We start from the raw sequence: 21,515 nt of genomic DNA, 5'->3' as shown, positions 1-21,515 counted from the left end.
TGGAAGCTTTAGTCAAAAAATCTAAACGGATTTTAGTACATCTGCTCCTCTATAAGCTGACAAGGTCTGCAGCAATAGACATTAATAGTTAGGTAACCCCCACAATTGGAACTTTTTAAGCTCCATCTGAACCTGTAAAGCATCATGAGATAGTAGCTTGCCTAAGGCTAAACAGCCTAACTCTTCCACAAGGCATAGCAGGACTCCTGGCTCCTCAGGGAATTGTCACTAATTTTTTTGGTTCATGCTATTAAAGGGCAGTGTTCTCTTTATAGAGAATTTGTAGCTGAATTTTAATAGAAATAGAAAAGAGAGCCTTATGCAGTATTACAAGCACTGGGCAACATATGGAAGATCAGATTCTCAGTTACACCGATGGGTCCCTTGAAAAGGTTTATTCCCAGTTTCTCACTAAAGCTGCAGCCCTATTGCCTCCCATGAACGGGACTGATGTTTGCGCAGGTATTCTACAACACCCATGTGGCTTAGCAACCTTGGGAATGGCACCCCCACACCGGGTAACAATACCTTGACCACACTTTGCGATGTCACTTTTTGTCAACTTTATAAAGTATCCAGCAGAGACTTTAGGTAGAGTCATCATGTCCTCAACAGAGGAAAGCAGCTTGGCAACAACTCCTGAAAACCAAAAAGTGGAAAAGACAGACCTTTCCTCCAACAAAACAACTGGGGTGAGGAAGTCAAATCTATTTTACTGGACTGAGCAGGATGCTTCCGACATAGAGGTGAGTGAGGAAAGTTTTCTTCCAGGTACTCCTTTTAAAAATCTGCTTGTAGGTTTCCTGAAACATCCTATTGGGCATCCTAAAATATACCTTTGTTTTTTGGATCCTAAAGGGCTGCTTTAACAGCCTAATTTCATTGCAGAAGTACCAAAAACTTTCCTCCAACAAAACATCAGGTGAAGTATTCTAACAGTTTGGAGACTGAAATAGGCGGTGGGGAAGGATCACCAGTGACCACAAGTTACAACGACTCTGAAGAAGATATGAAATTGGAGGCATGACACCATCAGCAGAAATGGAAGATGAAAGGCAGCTTCATCCAGCACTTTGTCAGCGGCTTCTGTTTAGGAAAGGAAAACTCTGACTTCAAACCCCCACTGAGGCGCCGCCATCAGCCTCTATGCCATGAGTGAGCAGGCTGGGTAGGTGGGACTCGTTAGCCTGGGAAGGCAGCCCATCTAGGAGAAGGAAAACTCTGACTTCAAACTTCCACTGCCTTGTGGCTATATCCACTGATGGAAAAGGCTTCAGGAGCTAGCCTCGAGGCAAAATCCAGAGCCGGAGTCCTGGAGGCAGTTCGTATCGTTCTGGTAACCCCTGCGACATCGCTGGAACCAGTTGTATTGGCTTCTTGCCTTTCCATTGGACTATTTCAGTGATGTGGAGAAGGGGGATTTGCTGCTTGGGTAACAGCCTATCCTCCATATTATTGTACCCAGGCTTCGTGCCCTGGAGAGGACACTCCAGGTTCACGTACAGCGTCCAAACACTAGATGCTGTTCCAAGTCCTCCATACAGAGCACGTTACCATAGTCTCTCGAGACTGAAGGATGCCTATGAATGTGGGGTCAATGTAGTCACGCCTTAGATGTATTTGTGCCTCTTAGCATATGATTTAAGAATTATTCACAAAACAGTATTCTTCCTGGTGCCAAGATTGCTCCAAAGAGTCTTATGGAAAGCAGGAAGTGCCACAAGAACTTTGGGATTTGCTTAATGTCCATTTGTTGGTGCTACTTCCGTTCTTCTGATGTTGGACTATCCTGAAGATCCCTAAAGTTCTGAAACAAGCTTGTTTTGAGAGGAATTTGCCTGTTAGTATGTTGTGTTTTGTGTGTGAAGTAATGTAGGAGGCTGCCTATTCTCCTTCTCTACATTTTTTTTTTACAAACTCCTCATGGCATCTTTTATCCTAGTTCAAATCTTTAATGTTGAAATATTCTTGCATTTTCAACAGTTTCGGCATGTGATCACCTGAATCAATGTTGAACAGGAGGACATGCTGTGCATGCACACACACAAAAGTGGTACTTTGGCACCTCATGCACCTTCTCTCTCACCTCCTGGGGTGGTGTCTCATGAGGAAGGACAAAACACACACACACCACACACATACACACACAGAGAGAGAGAGAAAGAGAAAGAGAAAGAGAAAGAGAGAGAGAATAGAAAAAGTGTCATGCCAGCACACATATTCTCTGACAAAGACTCTCTCCCTGGGCAAGAATCCTCCTTCTCTTCTAACAGCTCTCTCCTTTGGTAAGACTCTCCCCTCCTTTTAAACTACTTCTCCTCTCCATGGGCAAGACTCCTTTCCCCCACTTTTAAAAAAGATAACTGAAGATAGGAAAGTCTGGCTTACCCTTATTTACAACTTATTAGATAAGTTCCTTTGCAAGTTTACCACCTGCAGGGCTATAAATAGAACTGCAAATAAGGTGAAAACAAGGCTTTTCCTCCACTCTTCCTGAGCAGCCTGGTAATGTGAAGGGTGCAGGGAAAAATCTGAATTTCCTGGTGCATCTTCACATTGAGGGAATGCAAATGAATTCTCATTCCCTTACTGTGAAGCTGCACCTTTAATTGGCTTTAACACAGAATTATTCTCATGTGTAGTTACAGTCCTAAACTGTGAGCACACACCAGTAGATGATGTACTTTTGAAATGTGCAAGGGTGTTTAAAAAGAGTTTCACATATCAGTCCCAAGTTACAGAAAACTGCTGATTATCTACAACTCCCCTTTAAAATGTCCTGGTATAAAATTAATTGATTTCTGCTTGATGAGTTATTAAATCTAGAATTCAAAAATAATTAAGATAAAATATGCAAAGCTTTATAAAAGATAGACATCTGGTTTAATTTAAGCATTTTAAGGCCAGTTTATTTCAGAAGGAAAGTATCAAGCATGCACCTCAGCTGAAATTAGCAGGACTTTAATATCTCAGTGGTAGCTATGTCTTGATTATAACCAACATTTGTAGAAGTCAGAGCTAATATTGGTCTGGAAATCAGACAATGCTCTGAAGCATGCCAAAAGATGTAATCTAAGGAGTTGTTGGTAGGGATCTTCAATAGCACCCACATTTGGATTTGGTATTCATAATTATAGGCCTCTAGATTTGGAATTTCCAGATATCTGGAACTCTGTTACAATCAATATGAATACTATATTGTCATTATTTCCCCCTTTTAAAAAACAGGCCAAACATTTTTAAAGGATTTCCCTTTGCCCTTTGACACCTTCCCAGTGACTGTGCCAAACAAAAAGTAGGCACAACAACAGTAAACAGTGCCTAGATATCAAGAAGTGACTGTAATAGGTATATGTAACTGCTGAACCCTGAACTGTGGGAATGCCAGCAGGTCAGCAGCATTGGGGAAGCAGAGGACAGGTCACAATGGGGAGTGGGCAACTACACTGGCAGGGCAGACTGGAGCAGCAGAGAGCTGGTGGTGGGTGGGAACTGTGCCAGCAGCATGGGCCACAGCACAGTTGAGTGATTGAGCACAATCTTGGAGAAGCAGTTGGAAGAATAAAAGAGACAGAAGGAGGGGGCAGTAGTCTGAAGTGTGGCATACCTAATACAGTGAGCAGAGTGTGACATTCTCTCTTACTTCAAGGGGACTTCAGGGAAGCCCACAATTGTAGGTTGACCTTAAGGAAAATACATTTTTCTACAGATCCAGGTTCCTGGGGTGAGTGTTATGGACTGACAATGTCCCCTGACTGAGAGACAATGTCCCCTGACTGGACATACCAGGCACACTGGCTGATGGGCAAGATAGCAGTCCCACTGCCACTTTGGCCAGACCTCCCCAAACAGACTCCTTCTCAGCCCCCTAAGACAAGGGATCAATCACTTTTGGCTTGTAGGAGCATGAATGCCTCTGCTTCTGCCTCTGCCATGTCTATCCTCTGGGGTGGTGTCTCTGGAGGACAGGCTCCTGCCACGTTTGTCACAGTGTCCTGGATAGTTTGCCCTATTATGGCAGGGGTGAGGGACTTGGACTCTAGATTACAACTGCTGGAATGGCTGTTTGAGATGCTATGAACATTGCTAGTTCCTTCCTGCTTTGTGTGACCTCCCAGTGCTAGCTGGACCTTCTTCATTAGCTACTACTGTTGCCTGTGATGGAAATTTGGCTGGCATTGTACCCCTCTTGCTTTTGCTTAATATCCATTTGCTCCATTGTCTATAACAAAGAGACCTTGCCTTTCTGTAGCTGGACTCCAGAGCTACATCGTGTCCCTCAGAGCCTCTTGAATGTTCTTGAGCTATGTGGCTGCCCTCCAATCACAGCCACATTCAACAGGGCCCATCTGTATCCTGTCTTTGTGTGTTGCCCTATGCCTGATGCCTCCACCTCACACCAGTGTCCTGTCAGGAAGAGATTGCCTTTTGCTTTCTAATCTATAGGAGTAAATGGGTCTCCAAATATTAGGAATTATTATTACAAATATTGGGAACTATCACATTTGGATTCAGACGATCTGAATATGGCATTATTTGGTGAATTCCAAATATTTCTGAACCTGAGTGCAGATCCTTAGTTGCTGGACATATATAAGTCATCCTCTGCTCAATTCAGGAAATTCAGAACCAGAGTGTCCTCACCTGTCCATTCTCTGCTTGAAGACTTTCAGTGAAGGAGCAGCAATAGTATGGAAATCTCTTTGGGTGAATGTGCGTCTGTGTGCATCTGTGAAGGAGGGAGGGATGACTGAAAACAGTTATAAAAGAGGAGGAATAGAACACGGGCTGTTTTGCATGTACAAGAGAATGAAACAGATGCTTCTTTGTAATAGAGGCATTACAAAACATTCAGGGTAAATGTCTGTAAGCACGTTACTATCGTAGCAATGTCTAGAGGGGATCTGCTGTTACCAAAATTGTTTACAGGGAATTTTAATAGGTTGCAAGAAAATGGAAGTCCTTTGCATAAAGAATCAGTTTCATCACTTGTGTAAAGGACTCAGTTTAGTTAACTGATTGGAAAAGACGCTACTGCTGAATGTAACTCTGCTCTAATATCGTGTAATCCCAAAGCAGCAGTTTTGTTTTGCTTACTGAGGAGGAGCAGCAGGGATATAGTAAAAGCAATTTGGGTGGTTGCCCTTGGCTTAGCAGTCATAAAGAGTACAAAAGAGAAATTACATCTGTGCAAATTGGTGAAATTTATAAAAAGACAAAATAATGTAGTGCTTTAAAAGTTGATAGATTTATTTCAGTGTGTCTTTGTGGATCAAAATCACTTTTGTCAGATCTGTGTGAACTTGATTGTCTTATAAATGTTTGGAGTGACTTATATTTGGAAGTTGAGACTGGAATTCTCATTGGACGAAGAAAAATAAAAGTAGTATATATGAAACTCCAACACTGACTGCAACTCTATAGTGTATCAGACTAGATCTGGGGACAATTATTAATTATGTGCTGACTTATGGTAACCCTTCCCTCTGTGTTCTAGGTAGAATGTATTAAGAATTGACTTAGTTCCTAGCAGTGGTACTATGGGATCATAAAGCTTGTCTATGGCTACATAGGTTGTAGGGCACTTAACCTCTTCAGCCCCTTGCACTCCAGGTGATCTCACCTGGCCCACGGGGTTCAGTGGGGATTCCGAGTCCCAATCCAATACCAACTCAGCGACCTGTGGAAACATGGCCATTAATTCACTAGAGGAGAAGGCAGAACATAAATTAGAGGCCTCCCAGGCTGTTGCTAGAACTACTTCATTTTGATGTCAATACAAGGACATGCTCAGATGATGTTTCTATATCAAAACCCAAGGCCAAAGCTCCAATGGCATTCAGTCTTGTTTGTTCACCTTTTATTGCAACACTGAAACTAATTATACCATTCTATTAATGACAAAACAGTTGTATTGACTTGGGCATTTTGATAGTATTAATGTGCCACAATCCATCAGGGCTGTGTTTCTTAAGCTTTGTTGAATTTCCATCCAATATTCTTTGTTTGCTTGTTCTTTGAAGACTATGGAGCATGACAGTGGAAACCAGCAATACTTGCCTGTTATCTGAAATTGTTTCTGCTTTCCACTCTCCATACAAACTCAGTTCTGTTGCATCAAAGTGCTGAAGGAGTTCAGTTTTAATTCTGGAGTTTTCGCTCTTTATTCTCTGCAGAAAGAAGGGAACTTATTCTGCCCCAAGCAAACTGGAAAAGAAAAAGGCTGTTGAAAAAAGCGTTTAAAGCTCAAAATGCGTTACGCATTGCATATTATTCTCTTTTGGGCAGTGGTGGTTATGGACTGATAGTAGTGCTCTTGCTGAATTATGGTTGCCACCTCTTTTTCTTTTTTAACTGATCCTTCATCTTCTGTTGCGACATGGCGGGCAGGTACATGAGCTTGTTCAAACTAGGAATAGCTGCATCTATTGTATTTAGTTAGGGCAGATAGTTGAGAACTTTCTTCAGTGCATTACTATCAGCGCTTGAAGATGTAAAATCCAGGAAAATAAACACAAGACTTTAAAAAAATGCAGATGTGGGAGAAAAAAGTGGAACCAAGAGATTTGTCTATTTCCACTATAAGCATTAACTTGATAATTTAAAAGTGGTATTAATTTATAAACAGTGTGATCAGATGGCTGTACAGGCATTTGGCCTGATTGCACCAGAAAGTGTTGCTTTAATGGGAATGATCTCCCTTAAAGCAACTCTTCTCTCTGCTGGAAGATAATTACAGTCTGCCCCCCCCCCCAACCTCAAAGTAACAGCCCCACAGCTGGACCAAAAAAGGTCCAGCTTGGGCACAGATCAGGGTCAGGCTGGAGTGCATTGCCAATTTCTTCATCATATTTCCAACATGATGTGTGATTGCCAAGCAGGGTCACATCTACTATGAAGCTAATGAAAAGCAGCGGTCATAGTGTGATTCTTACAGTTTGCACTGCATCAGGTTAAGGAATATTCTTGGAACAACATTTAGTGCTGCTAATTGGTGAGCTTATTGCATGGTCAATTCTCTATGCATACACCTTTTAACAATTTTTTTTGAAGAACTGAATATGACATGCCATATGATGTGCTTTCTTAAAAGTGACTTGGACCATTGTTTTGGGTAAGTGAGAAGGAAGGTTATCCCATATAGTGCTTTAGCGGTCATGGAAAGAGAAGAATTTCAGTTGATAAACAAATTGGATCTTTAATTGTGCTGGGGAATGATATTTCTGCACAGCTGTCTTTTTTTTTTGTCTTGCTTGCTAATCCTGCCAACCTAGAATCAGTGTCCCTGATTGCTGTGGTGCATTGTATGTCACATGTGACAACCCTCCTTCCTGCCTGTGCAAATAAAATTCTATGGCTAGTGGTTCTTGATGTAGAGGTAACATAGGTAAAGGTTCGCCTTGACATTTAGTCCAGTTGTGTCTGACTCTAAGGCGCGATGATCATATCCGTTTCCAAGCTGTAGAGCCAGTGTTTGTCCGAAGACAGTTTCTGTGGTCACGTGGCCAGTGCCAGTAGACACAGAATGCCATTACCTTCCTATCAAGGTAGTACCTATTTATCTACTCGCATTTACATGCTTTCGAACTGCTAGGTTGGCCAGAGCTGGAACAAGCGACAGGAGCTCACTCCATCATGTGGATTCGATCTTACGACTGCTGGTCTTCTGACCTTGCAGCCCAGAGGCTTCTGCGGTTTAACCTGCAGCGCCACCATATCCCTAGAGGTAATATAGGGAGGCACAAATCACACCAGCTCTATTCTCATTTTCAGAAGAAGACAAGAGGAGTAAATGTGAGTCTGGGGGTCAGACTACACATGCATCTTCTTTGAAATACAGTAGTAATTGTTGGCCTGGCATTCTGTAAGTATGCAAACCCCTGTCTAACCCAGGCACTTGAGAATAGAGAAGCCCGGGAACTTTTCTGTCTTTCACACAACTCTCTGACCTCTACTTCCTGCTGCATCTGTTATTAGTCTGATATTCTCAGGATCTGTCTATTGGTCTCACTTCCCTTCTCCCCACTCCCAACTCTCTGAAGAGTAGACATGTTATTGGTGCTCTCCCATGTGCCCTCTAAGGCATGCGTCTATTTGGTTAGAATCGAGGCCTTTCAATCTTGAATGAAGCTTTCTCAATAAAGTTCAGTCGTTTGTTTCAACCACTTTTATATGTGTTATTGTGGGACTAACAGTCCATGTGTCTACACAGTGCTTACTCTGCTGCTGGGAGAAATCTTAATAGTTTTTTCTTCTTCTCTCACCTTGTGAACATTCACAACGGTATTGGCATCCTACAAGGAACAAGGACACAGGGTGTTTTACCTACAGGTAACTGCTATGCCCTGTGAACATCCCTGTTCCCATTCCAAAGAGACCCTCTGCTCCAGATGCATACATAGTAATAACTACATTCTGTACAGTGGATTCTAGCTTATGCTGACCCTTTCCAAAGGCAGAGGGTAGCCTCCAGTCATTATTTAGCTTGTATCTGTGAAGGATAATCCCCTAGAACAGTGGTTTCCAACCTTAGGTAACTCAGATGTTCTTGTTCTGCAATTCCCAGAAGCCTTCACCACCAGCTCTGCTGGCTGGGGTTTCTGCCAGTTGCAGTCCTGGGTTACCCAAAGTTAGGAACTGCTGCCTTGGAAGACAGCACAGGATAGAATATGTAGCCTACAGAGTGGGTAATTAGGGAGCTGCTTGCATTACTGATACAAATGAAGGGGAGAATGAATACAGTAGTGTAATTTGCCTGACAGTCTGGTTCTTCACCCAAGAGACGCAGTGGGGAATCAAACTCCTGAACTGTGGCTCTTCAGCCAGGTACCCAGGTCACGGAGCGTTAGTCAGCCTTCCAGATGCATATGACTTGTATTTACTCAGCTGCTTTCACAGGCTTTTGCAGCAGTTTCTCTGCTCATCAGACTCCAGCCTTGGCTCCCCTCCCTACTGCCAGCTGCCACATTTTCATTTATAATGATAATGCAAGCAGCCCCTTAATTTCTCTCTCTGTAGGCTGTATGTTCTCTCCTGTGCTATCTTCCAGGGGATTGCCCTTCACAGATATGAGCTAAAAAAGGACTTCATACTTCCCCCTGCAGTTAGATAAACAGGCAAATAGATAAACAAGAGAAAGAAACAAGATCATCCTGATTTCCTCTTTACCTCTTGCAATCCTCTTATTCTCTCACTGCTTTCAGCTCCTTGACTTTGTTGTGTGCTCTGTTTCAGTTTTGCAGAGTTTTACCACAGGGAAAAAGTAAGATCATAAATAATGCATATGCTGACATGAATTATAAAGTGTGGTGTGCTTCACTGAAATCAAGCTCTGTTGAGGTTTTACTGTTTATGTCCTTAGCAAGTTGAAATGTCTTGTGGTCCTGCTTCATCATAAGAGTAGACTTAAAATAAATCAGGCTTTCTGGAATCTCGAGAGATTTAGCACAACTGCACACTAGGCATATCCGGTCGGATGGGAAGATATGAATTCTCACTTCATCCATCAACTGCAAACATTTCTTTGCACTTTTCTGGATTGCATATGTCTCAAATTGAGCTTCACTGGTTTCATGCAAAACTATAATGCAGCTCATTCTGAAAAAAAACCTATGCTGGTGGCAGAGGATGTACCTAACTGCAGACTTGTTGCCAACATTCCATTTTGGGGGAAATTGATGCAGAGGGTTGTGGGTGACCAGCTGCAGATGTTCTTGGAGGAAACTGATAGTCTGGATCCATTTCAGTCAGGGTACAGACAATGCCATGGGACCAAGACAGTTCTGGAGACTCTGCTCAATGACTTGTTAAGGGAGGCCAACCAGGAGAGTGTGACCTTGTTGGTCCCCCTGGATCTCTCAGCAGTCTTTGACACCATTGACCACATTATCCTCCTGGACAGGCTGTTGAGTTTAGGGAGTGGAGGCTCTGTGTCACATTGGCTCTGGTCCAGAGACTGCAGCTTGGGGAGACTGTTTGGGTTGATAATCTCCCCAATGCTTTTTAACATCTATGTGAGGTTGTTGGGGGAGGGCATCTAGAGATTTGGAGTTTGCTGTCATCAATATGCTGATGACACGCAGCTCTATCTCTCCTTTTCATCTTCAGCGGTGGAAGCTGTTAGGACCCTAGGGGCACTGTCTAGTCTCTCTTATGGATTGGACAAGGGCTAACAGGTTGAAACTGAATTCTGATCAGGTGGTTAGGTGGAGATCCTGCTGGGCAGGGAATGAATGAATGAATGAATGAATGAATGAATGAATGAATGAATGAATGAATGAATGAATGAATGAATTTGTAAAAATCAGAGTTTGGAAAAGTTGTATTCTCAAAGGCTTTCAGGGCTGAGATCTTATCGTTGTTGTGGATTTTTCTGGCTCTTTGGCTGTGTTCTGAAGGTTGTTCTTCCTAACATTTCACCAGTCTTTGTGGCTGGCATCTTCAGAGGACAAGAGTCAGAATTCTGTCTGTACTCTGGTGCAGTTTGCTTGGATAGTTGAGTATTTATAGCTGTGGGATCAGCTTTTGTCCTGTTCAGGAGACTGGGTGATTATGGTGATCAGTGTATTTTTCTGTTGTGGGTGTATTATTGTGAAAAGAGGGAGAGATTATCTGTCACTGTGATTGCTTGGTGTTGTTAGCTGGTCTTTTGTGTATAGTGATCACAAGTCCTTGTGGCTGGGTAGAGTTTGTTGACCTTTTGCAGGCTGTAGTTTTCAGTGCTGGGAGCCAGGCTTTGTTGAGTTTTAAACTTTCTTCTTTTTTGTTGAAGCTCTGCTAGTGTTTGTGGATTTCAATGGCTTCCCTGTGCAGTCTAACATAATGATTGCTGGTGCTGGAAAAGTTACTTCTTTGAACTATAACTCCCAAAATCCTCAGCCAGCATGAGGATTCTGGAGAATATACAGTAGTTCCAAAAAAGAGGAACTATTTGAAGCTGTCTGTAAAACAACATTGCAAATTGTCCTTCTGAGTTTTGTGCAATGTGTGGCCTGCATAATTAACGCTATGGGGCGGTATATAAGCATCACACTTTGCTTTGTTAATGTGTGCATGAGCAGATGCTTTTGGTAAAGAAAAGGATCCAGATTAATTTTTCTTTTATATAATCTGAACATTTTAAAGTGCTTTTACAATATGCTTTTATTGTAAAAGCACTTTTATTCACTATCATTCTCCCTGTCAAATCTGGAGAGCAGAAATGTGTATATCCTTGGGAGAGAGAACCTCTGGCCAATGGGCTTGATGCCAGCTTATGGCATTTCCCACCTGGCCCACAAACTGCTTCTACTACTATCTCCAGTTGGTGAATGGAGATAAGAGGATGTATAAACTTGACATATGCTAAGTAGGATTTAGTATTGCAGGCAGGAAAGCCATTACGCTGGGGTTTACTCCTCAGCAGATATGGATAAAATTGAGTGGTGGTTTCTGCATATCAATAAGCATTGTATGTGACTTTGCCCACTTAGCACTGGCTTGGCCTATCTTGCTTTTGGCTCCACTCACTGCTAAGATGCATCGTCCCAAACTGCAGAACAGGAACGAGAATCTGGGGCTACACGCAGTGTATATCTTATGTCTTCTGTTATACCAGTGATTCCCAAACTGTGCACCATGGCTCTGTGGGGGTGCCAGGAAACCAACCCAGTGGTGCCACAGAATTCTCTCTTCCTTCATCCCTCCCTTCTCCCTCCCTCATCCATAGTATATTACAGCACTTACCTGTACTTGCAGTTTCTCTAGTGTCCCTGTAGGGTGCAGAGAGAGAACCCTGGCCTTCGAAAAGGAGCTTTCCATATCCCCTCCTCCCATCCCCGCAGCTTCTTCATTTTTCCAGTAGCTGCTTCCCTTGGGGAAGTCAGACCATGAGGATGTTTCTCTTAAGCTGTCTATATATAGCTTAATCTCTAGTTCCATCTAGTAGCGAGCCCTAGTAATACACCCTGGGTATTTTATTTTTTTAATTTTTTTCAGGCAGTGGATAAGTGAAACCTTGGGTACTGATTCCGTGGATATGCCAATCCTACTGTACTGGGGAGACACGGCCAGTGGCCACCACATCTGAAGCTCGGACCATCTCTGGTAATTAAGTCCTGTAATGGGAAACAACAAACAGTCACTAGTTAACCCTGGGAAGGTGGATGGAAGACTTCTGACTGGAGACTCCCTGATTCAGTTTCAACAATTAACGTATGAAACAATGGTTTTAAACTGAAAAAGAGCCAGTAAACTTTGCCGGATTATTAATTAAGTTAATATCTCTGTAAACAAACATAAAATAACTGCTGGAAAGCTGGAACAGCAGCTGGGAAGTTATACTGCTGATTATTTTGGCAGCACATTGCATTCCTGATGTCTTTTTGACAGGAAAAATATTGTAGCATTTTAAAGTCTAAAAGGTTTATTTCATTGTGAGCACCGAAGTGCAAACACTTTAACTTAAAGCAAATACCGAGTGGCAGTGGTTCATGGATAGCTCTGTGGTTTAGGTATCTGGATGCAGAGCTAGAGGTTGGGAGTAGGTTGTGTGGCCTACAGGGAATTGCTCTTCCCAGTGCTCTTCCCTGTACCCCTGCCTAAAGGGATCCTCTGGCCAGATGCATACATCATCATCATCATCATCATCATCATCATCATCATCATCATCATCATCATCATCATCATCATCATCATAATTGCATGCTGTCCAGTTGATTCTGAACTGCTAGATAGTTCAGTGGTTTAGGTATCTGGCTCCCAAGCCAGAGGTAGGAAGTTTGACTCCCCACTGTGTCTCCTTGACAGGGGCCGGACTCAGTGACCCATAAGGTCCCTTCCAACTCTGCAGTTCTAAGGTTATTAACATAGGTCATGGGGATATGCATAAATAAAGAGAGCATAGTACAGTAGTTGCACTCTTTGACCACTAGGACCTATCTGCCTGGATACTCTGCTAGAGTAAATCACAGTTAGAGTAGGCCCACTTGAATCAATGGAACCTATGGAGGAATTGATTCACCAAATCCCCATGAATACAGTGAGCTTACTCTATAGCTTACTCTTCACCATGCCAAGCAACGAGATTTTGGCCTTTTATGTTTAAGGAAGTGGATTTTGGCCCATGAAAACACTCATTGAAATAGAACTATTTTGTTTTATTCTCCCCCTTTTCTTATTTTGCTAATATGCTGAAACAGGATAACACAAGTACTGTGCTAGGCACCTTTAAAACCCAATTAAAAACATGGTTGTTTATTCAGGCCTTTCCTGCAGCCAACTCTTCATTTTTTCTTACTTTTCCTTTTTATTTTTACTGCTGTTCTTGTTTGATTATTATGTATTTGTCTATGTTTTATTATTTGATTTTATATTTGGAAGCCGCCTAGAGTGGTCCGGTGGGCCAGATAGGCGGGGTATAAATAAAATAAAATAAAATAAATAAATAAATAAATAAATAAATAAATAAATATTGTTACTTACTTTTTTAAAAGCTGTAATGTTGTTTTTTTTAATGATGTAAGCCACTGTTTTATACTCATTGTTTTCAGCTTTAAATATTGTCTTTCGAGGATGCAAACCACCTTGGGTCCTTTACAACAAAAAGGCAGGGCAAAAATATTTTAAATAAATAGATTAAAAAAATAAACGGACAAATTTAAAACCACATTTCTTTTGGCCCTTTAGAGAGAAACAGGATATTTTCAGGCAGATAGCTCCTGTCAAAGAGACACTGGACTGCTCTTCCATTTTGTCAAGATTTGGGATGTGAGAGATGATTTCAAGACAAGTCAGTCTTCTAGGTTGGCAGCAAAGAGACTCACAGAGACAGTAGGTTCCTTCACCAGCAGTGTATTTGCAGACTATGTGCAATAGAACGATGTACATCAGTCAACAGACTCAATAAGACACTTCCAGCAAATAAATGGACAGCACTTCATGCAGCAACTCTCCAACACAACACTCCACACATCACCATAGTGTGCAACACTTACATAGCTTGAACAACTAATCATTGGGCACATCACCTGGTGACTTCTCCCACACATTACCTCACGTCCAAAACACATTTCATGGATTGCATCAGCTTCATTTGCTGACCCTGTGACTGCACACCTGTTTTAAGATGGATACCTGTTACCAAACTTTGGTTCATATGCAAAAGAGTAAATTCTATATTGTGCGTCATAACCTCCTGACACATTTTTTTTTCTCCACAGCAAATTTTTGTGTGTGGAAAGAAATCAGATGGAAAAAGTAGGAAAACATGGGAGAGATCCACATGGAAAATTGCATCATCTGGGTCCTGTCACCCTCAATTCTGCAGATGAGACCATGTGATTGCACAACTGTTTGGGGAAATTTAATATTCAATACTTCTTAATACTCTTGATGAAGGATATTTTTATTATTATTATTATTATTATGCTGCTGCTGCATTTCTCCCAACAAGGGACCCAAAGTGGCTCACAACATTCACATTCACATATTTCTATGACTTTTGTTGTAATGACCCTTCTGCAGTGCCATTTCTCACCTTGTCAGCATGGCTTCGGACTTGCCTAAGACTGGTTCGATCAGATGCAACAGAGACAACAACATTACATAAAGTTTTCCATGACCAAGGGCCTGGGGTACTTTTCATGCCTACAGACTTTGGTTACTGTCTTGCACAGTTCAATGTCATCACTTCCTCACTCCATTGCCTGCCATTCTGAAACCCACCAGGACATACCTACTTTGCAAAATGACTGATTAAATGCAGCTTGCGGATTGGTGAACAGATGAACACTTCTAACTTGGTGATTGGTGGAATTACAGTATTTGCTACCCTCCTCTCTCCTGTTCAAAGATCAAAAGCTGTATGCAAACTCCTTGTACATTTTGGTTGAGTGCGTTGAGTGTGCCTCTATGTGGAATAAATTGTGTTGCCTACCACGGTCCAGGGGCTCAGCATGAAGTAATTTCATATGATTGTACTTGTACGATATTGGCATCATGTAACCATGACAGATGGGAGTGGACTGGGAAGAGAGCAAGTGAGTGTACATGCTTGGGCCTTGTGTCATTTGTAGCAAGGCCCAGCATCATGACTCATGAGCCTTCTAGATACAGAAGTTGTAGTAGTAGGACTTGGAGTGGGAGGGAACCTCTCCATAGACTGGCTTCCCACAAACCCCAGCATTATTGTATAGCCAGAAAAAAAATCTATTTTGGTTGGTGTAAGATGGTACATAATGGGAGTCCTAGCAGGAGTGGTGGTAACCACTGCAGCTCCTAAGCGCATGTTGATGCCTGGCAAGTTTTTTTCCAAATAGTCCCCCTGCCCACCTTTCTTTCTGGTTCTGAGATGTCATATGGGGTTGCTGAGTTTTAACTGGATGACGAACCCATATTTATCTGGTATCAATTTGGGCTTGTTTCCCCTTTCAGATGGTCTAAAAGTCTGGGAAGAAGCTTCATAACAGGTACCTCCTTTTACTGTTATACAAAGGTAGAAACAGAAGAGAGGCATTTTTTTTTTAAAAATCCGAACATTATAAACATTATTCATTTAAAGATGCATGTTTTAAAGCATACATGTCTGAGCAGTCAACTTGCAAATGAGGACAAATCAATGAAAAGTGCAAGCTAGTGTACAGCTTGCAGAATTGCAAAACCTCATGGCAGGGAAAATAAACACTATTTAACTCTTAACAGAAGTCCACTTCTAACTGTGAAGTTGGCATTTCATTTTTTTTTTTTAAAATTGGCCTGAGTAGCTGTGGATTGTACTGAACTGTTCCCTATGTAAGTATTGTAGCATGCTTTTTCTCTACAAGCAAGATACAATCGGAAGGGGCCTGTGTGAATATCTGCAAGTAAGCAAGCAAGCACATATAGTCTGTGTTAAAGAAGTAACAGAAACATGTTAAAGAGTAATATCTCACCTACCTACTTCCAAAAATTAAATTGTTTTTAAAAGTGAGATAATTTGATTTACTCTACATCACAGAACTACAGGAAATACACCGCAGTGTTAATTATTGTGCTAGAAAAAAATTGTCACAAAGGCAGACATTTGGTTTTGGAAGAAACACAAAAAGGCCATTAACCAGCTATCCAACAGAAAAGCTTTAGTAACCAGTAATATTTAAAAAGAGAAAAAGAATCCACAACCAGGAAATGCTGTGCTTTTCTTCTACTGATAGCATTTTCTTCTACTGCTAATAGTTTAGAACACACCAAGTTCACAAATACTCTTGTTATTTTAGGCCTGCTTCTCATGTCTCAGGAAACGGAATGCTGCTCATCCGGCAGCCCTACAGTCCACCCCCTCTGTCTCCTCAGCTTCACATTCTTGGGTTTGGAGGGCAAGAACATGAGGAGACAGAGGTGACTTTGGAGCTAGAATCTCAATCTGGGATTGGGCCCTTGTGATATTCACTAGGTAAGGAAGGGTCTTGGGACAGGAGAGAACTTTTGGGCTAGCTGTTGAAATGTGTACAGGAGAAATATATGTAAGAATCTGGGTCAAACTGGCTAGTCCTGTAATATGGCAACCCAGAGCTAGGACAGGCAAGCAACAGTTGCTGTAATTTGTGCCATAGTACACATTCCACATGGCCTAACCTACAAAATATATGACACATGGGAAGTTTTTGTGTGTTCTGTGCTGCTGTTGGGACTCATGGAAGGATAACTGCCAGTTCATGCAGAATTTTTCCCCAGGCCCAGTTGTTCTACTGCTGCCAGGGCTTATACAACAAGAGGATTCAGGAGTCATGATGCTAGCAGTCCATGACCTGCTGCCTTACTTCTAATGGCACAATAATCCCAAATGCAGACACTCTCTGGCTCTTTCCTCAGCTCTCCTCATTCCTGGTTTTCTGGTATACCAACACTTGGTTAACAGAACACATACAAACACACCTTTGCAATGAGCCAGCAGCTTTGCGACCCACTAGGAATGGGTAGCATTGCCTCCTGGCAGTGGAAGATAGGAGGGCCTGGCGTGCTCTGATCCATGGGGTCACGAAGAGTTGGACACAACTTAACGACTAAACAACAACAAGGAATGGGTCAGCAGATGATACCATTCTGATGGCAGAAAGTGAGGAGGAATTCAAGAACCTCTTAATGAGGGTGATAGAGGAGAGTGCAAAAAATGGTCTGAAGCTCAACATAACCCCCCCCCCCCTAAGATAATGGCCACTGGTCTCATCACCTCCTGGCAAGCAGAAGGGGAAGATATGGAGGCAGTGACAGAATTTACTTGCTTGGGCTCTATGATCACTGCAGATGGGGACAGCAGCCACGAAATTAAAAGACACCTACTTCTTGGGAGGAAAGCGATGTCAAACCTAGACAGCATCTTAAAAAGTAGAGACATAACCTTGCCAACAAAAGTCCACATAGTCAAAGCTATGTTTTTTCCAGTAGCAATATATGGAAGTAAGAGCTGGACCATAAAGAAGGCTGACCGCCGAAGAATTGATGCTTTTGAATTGTGGTGCTGGAGGAGAGTCTTGAGAGTCCCCTGGACTGCAAAGAGAAGAAACCTATCCATTTTGAAGGAAATCAATCCTGAGTGCACACTGGAAGGAAAGATCCTGAAACTGAGGCTTCAATACTTTGGCCATCTGATGAGAAGGGAAGACTCCCTGGAAAAGACCCTGATGTTGGGAAAGTGTGAGGGTAAGAGGAGAAGGGGACGATAGAGGATGAGATGGTTGGACAGTGTCACCAAAGCTACCAACAGGAAGTTGACCCAACTCCGGGAGGCAGTGGAAGACAGGAGGGCCTTGCGTGCTCTGGTCCATGGGGTCACGAAGACATGACTAAACAACAACAACAACAACAACAAGGAATGGGTCAAGAAAGATTGAGGCCCAGGCTGAGAAGCCCTCTCACACACTCCTGGATTCATAGGCAGCTTCATGTAGAGCATGTTATAGTAATCCAGCTAGATTAAGGCATTTGTCACTGTGGCCATATCAGACCTCTAAAGAGATGGGCACAGCTGGAACATTAGTTTTAATTGTGTAAAGGCACTCCTGGTCATTGTTGAAACCTGGACATCCAAGCTGAGAAATGAATCTAGTAGCATATCCAGGCTGTGCACCTATGTTTTCAGAGGCAGTGTAAACCCATCTAGCACAGGCTAATTTCCTATTTCTTGCTCTGCCTTTTCAGTGACAGGAGCATCTCTGTTTGGCCTGGATTAAGTTTCAGTTTATTCACCCTCGTCCGGTCCATCCCTGATACCAGACACTGATCTAGAGCCAAAACAGGATCCTTAGATGTAAATGGAAAAGAGAGATTGGATGTCATCTGCATACTAGTGACACCGAATCCCAAAACTCTGGACAGCCTCTCCCAGCAGTTTCATGTAGATGTTAAGTAACCAAGGGGACAAAACGGAACCCCAAGGGACCTTGCAGGCCAATGGCTATTGGGGTTGAACAGGAGTCCCACAGCACCACCTTCTAGGTTCTCCCATCCAGGAAGGAACAGAGCCCCATAATATGGGGGAGGCTATTATTATTATTATTATTATTATTATTATTATTATTATTATTATTATTATTATTATTATTATTATTATTATTATTATTATTATTATTATTATTATTATTATTATTATTATTATTATTATTATTGTTGTTGTTGTTGTTGTTGTTGTTGTTGCTGTTGCTGTTATTGCTGTTATTGCTGTTATTGCTGTTATTGTTATTGCTGTTGCTGTTGTTGGTGTTGTTGGTGTTATTATTGTTATTGTTATCATCATCATCATCATCATCATCATCATCATCATCTTCTTCTTCTTCTTCTTCTTCTTCTTCTTTGTTAACTGAGTGGTAGATGGAGGTAGCCAGATAATTATGTTTTCTAAAGTCTTTCAGTCTTGTCCTGACAGTTGCCAGAGGGGGAATATTAAATTATAAATGACGGAGTGTTTTTCCCCCTTTCATCTCTGAAGCTGATGGGGTGACAGTATTGCTTTCTCCTGTGTGAGAAAGCCCAAGGGACAAACTGACAATTTAAATTATATTGAGAATGTTTAGCCGTTTTCTTAGCATTTATTTTCTTACACGTCTCCTGTGATTAAAGCAAACACTTAGCAAGAATATTACACTGCTGAAAAGCAATGCTGGTTGTTGTCAGCGTCACAAATACCATTCACATTCACATTTGAAAGTTACGAAAAATATTTAGCATGTTTGGATGTTACAAAAAAAGATCTGCGCAGCCTTTTGTAGTTATGTCTTCTGCCACTTGTTTGCAGCACCTGAAATAGGCCCATTTGAATCAATGGACCAGGGGACCCTTGTGGAGGTTGCATGTTACCTATGACTCATACTTTGCTCAAAATTCTGTTGCTTAACATTGACAGTTGCACTAGTCTTAGCCTATTGAATTAATGGGGATTTGATGAGTCAATTCCTCTGGAACTTCCATTGACTCAGATGGGCCTACTTTAGCTGTGGCTTACTTTTACATAAGCTGTAATTAGAGTATATGAATATATGAATATATGAAACTTACAGAGGCAATGACTCGCCAAATCCCCACTGATTCAATGGGCATACTCTAATAAAGCTTGCTATGCTAAGCAACAGGATTTTAACTTTTCCTCTCATTCCATAGGTTGCAGCAAAGTGGTTTGTATAGTGTTTCCTTTGAATGTGATCTTGAACCTTCACTTAGTCCAGAGAATGACTGCAAGATGGTTAACTGGGAGAGGAAATTTGGTCACATTTACAGTACACAGTCATCTGCACAGGTCTCCAGCCCATTCCACCTCCTCCCATGTGTACCAAGGTGGTCCCTGATACCATATTTGGAGGCCAACTCTGTATGCTGACTAGTCTTTGTGCTCCCTGATCTACCAATCATTTTGCATCATCCTGAGTTGTTTACAATTTATAGAATGAATCACAGCCAAATTCATTCCCTGCTCTTCCTGTGCCAGTGGAACACTCCAAATTTAGCTCTGATGGTAGATTATGGCCATTCCCTTATAGGATGGCACTACAATTTCTATTTAAGATTTTGACATTTTCAGATAGGGTACTTAATGGAAGGGGGAAAAAAGAAAAGGTCAGCTATGGATTGCAGTTTTATTTGCCAATTATCACCTAGGAAAATGTTCATACTATAATTAAAATTTAGAATGTGAAACACTTCAGGAAACTCCTAATGGAGGCTTTTGAATCAAAGAGTGTAAAAAGCACTATCTTGGTTACATGGATTACTGAACACAGACAAAGAGTGTTCTTGCAGCTCTATCCATTTGAGTATGCAACAGAATATAAAAAATGTGAGAAATAAATGTATGCCACCAGTAGCCCAGAACTGCTCTCATATAGACAAGAGGTTGTGCTCTTTAATTCAAGGATAGCTTTGATTCAAATCAGATTTTAAAAATCAGGTAAATTAATCCACTCCAGATTCTATTGCTCAGAGCATTGTATTGTATCAGTTATTTTATATTTAGAGATTTGGGTTCTTTTGTGTTATATTTTATTAAATTATTATTGTAGTTTTATCATGCATTTATGTTATTATATTGTAAGCCACCCAGAGCAGTGACCTGGCCACTAGATTGGCACAATAAAATTTTAAATAAATAATGTTTTTTTAAATCTGTGTATATAGCAGAGCCTGGAAATGTTCCTTTATTGGACTACAGTTCCCAGAATCCCCTGCGCAGCATGGCTGGGGATTTTGGAATTGCAGTTCAAAAGGTAACAATTTTAAGCTCTATTCAAAGAAGGACAAGTTTTGGCCTTCATGAAGTTACTAGGTTGTAGCTCCCTTGATCCCTTGTAATTGGTTAGACTTGATCTCTATGCTGGGTTAGGATTAATTAGAATGGCCATTCAACAACTTGGCGAGAGCCACAAATGTCAGCCTTAGTGTAGCTGCTGCAGATGCGCAGCATGTAGTTGCACCCTTGTTTTCTCACTTCTCTATTTCTTGGTGCATCCTTGATACTCTTTAATCAAATTTTTTATCTCCTTGTTTGACGTGTTTTTCCAGGTGCTTCAGTTTTGACCTACTGCTTCCCAATTGACATAGACAATATTAAGTTATTTCCATGTTGTCTTCAGTATATCCTTGAATTATTTCCTTTGTCCATCACATAATTGAACATCTACAACAAGCTCTCTATAGAAAACACATTATGGAAGGCAGTTGTCCAGCATTCTGATGACAAGCCCAGCTCACCAAATTTGTTGTTGTATCAGGGTTGTAAAAATGTTTGTCATCTGTATTTCTCCAAGACTTCGGCATCAAGGGGTTTATCCTGCCCCTTGTCATAGTGTGTTCTTTGAAAACAGATAAGATGGAAATGATTGTGCTTTTTTGCATGGCATTGAAATATATTCCAGTTCTCTGCCTCATAAAATGGAGAATATAGAACAACAACTTCATACATCTTCAGTTTAACAGAAAATTTTATTCCACATTTATTCCAGATAGAGGATCAAAGGCTTCTGATGACAGTGCTGGCTTGAGAAATTCCTAAAGTCAATTCATTTTAAATGAGA

At 41.5% G+C, this 21,515-nt stretch overlaps 2 long non-coding RNA genes across 2 annotated transcripts; one reads left to right on the top strand and one right to left on the bottom strand.

Annotated features, from left to right (window-relative positions):
• Window positions 1-2,218: 2,218 nt before the first annotated feature.
• On the top strand, window positions 2,219-14,921 carry LOC140702894 (uncharacterized). Its single transcript, XR_012082190.2, has 3 exons — window positions 2,219-2,285; window positions 11,977-12,084; window positions 14,199-14,921. It is a non-coding gene; the product is annotated as an uncharacterized LOC140702894 (long non-coding RNA).
• LOC144588951 (uncharacterized) lies at window positions 6,341-14,204 on the bottom strand. Its single transcript, XR_013544730.1, has 2 exons — window positions 13,462-14,204; window positions 6,341-12,095 (listed from the first exon to the last, which is right to left on the bottom strand). It is a non-coding gene; the product is annotated as an uncharacterized LOC144588951 (long non-coding RNA).
• Window positions 14,922-21,515: the final 6,594 nt, after the last annotated feature.

Source organism: Pogona vitticeps, chromosome 1, assembly GCF_051106095.1.
Source record: "Pogona vitticeps strain Pit_001003342236 chromosome 1, PviZW2.1, whole genome shotgun sequence".
Lineage (NCBI taxonomy): Eukaryota > Metazoa > Chordata > Lepidosauria > Squamata > Agamidae > Pogona > Pogona vitticeps.
The sequence above is the reverse complement of the archived record's forward strand: the minus strand, read 5'-3'. Positions and strand labels throughout refer to the sequence as shown.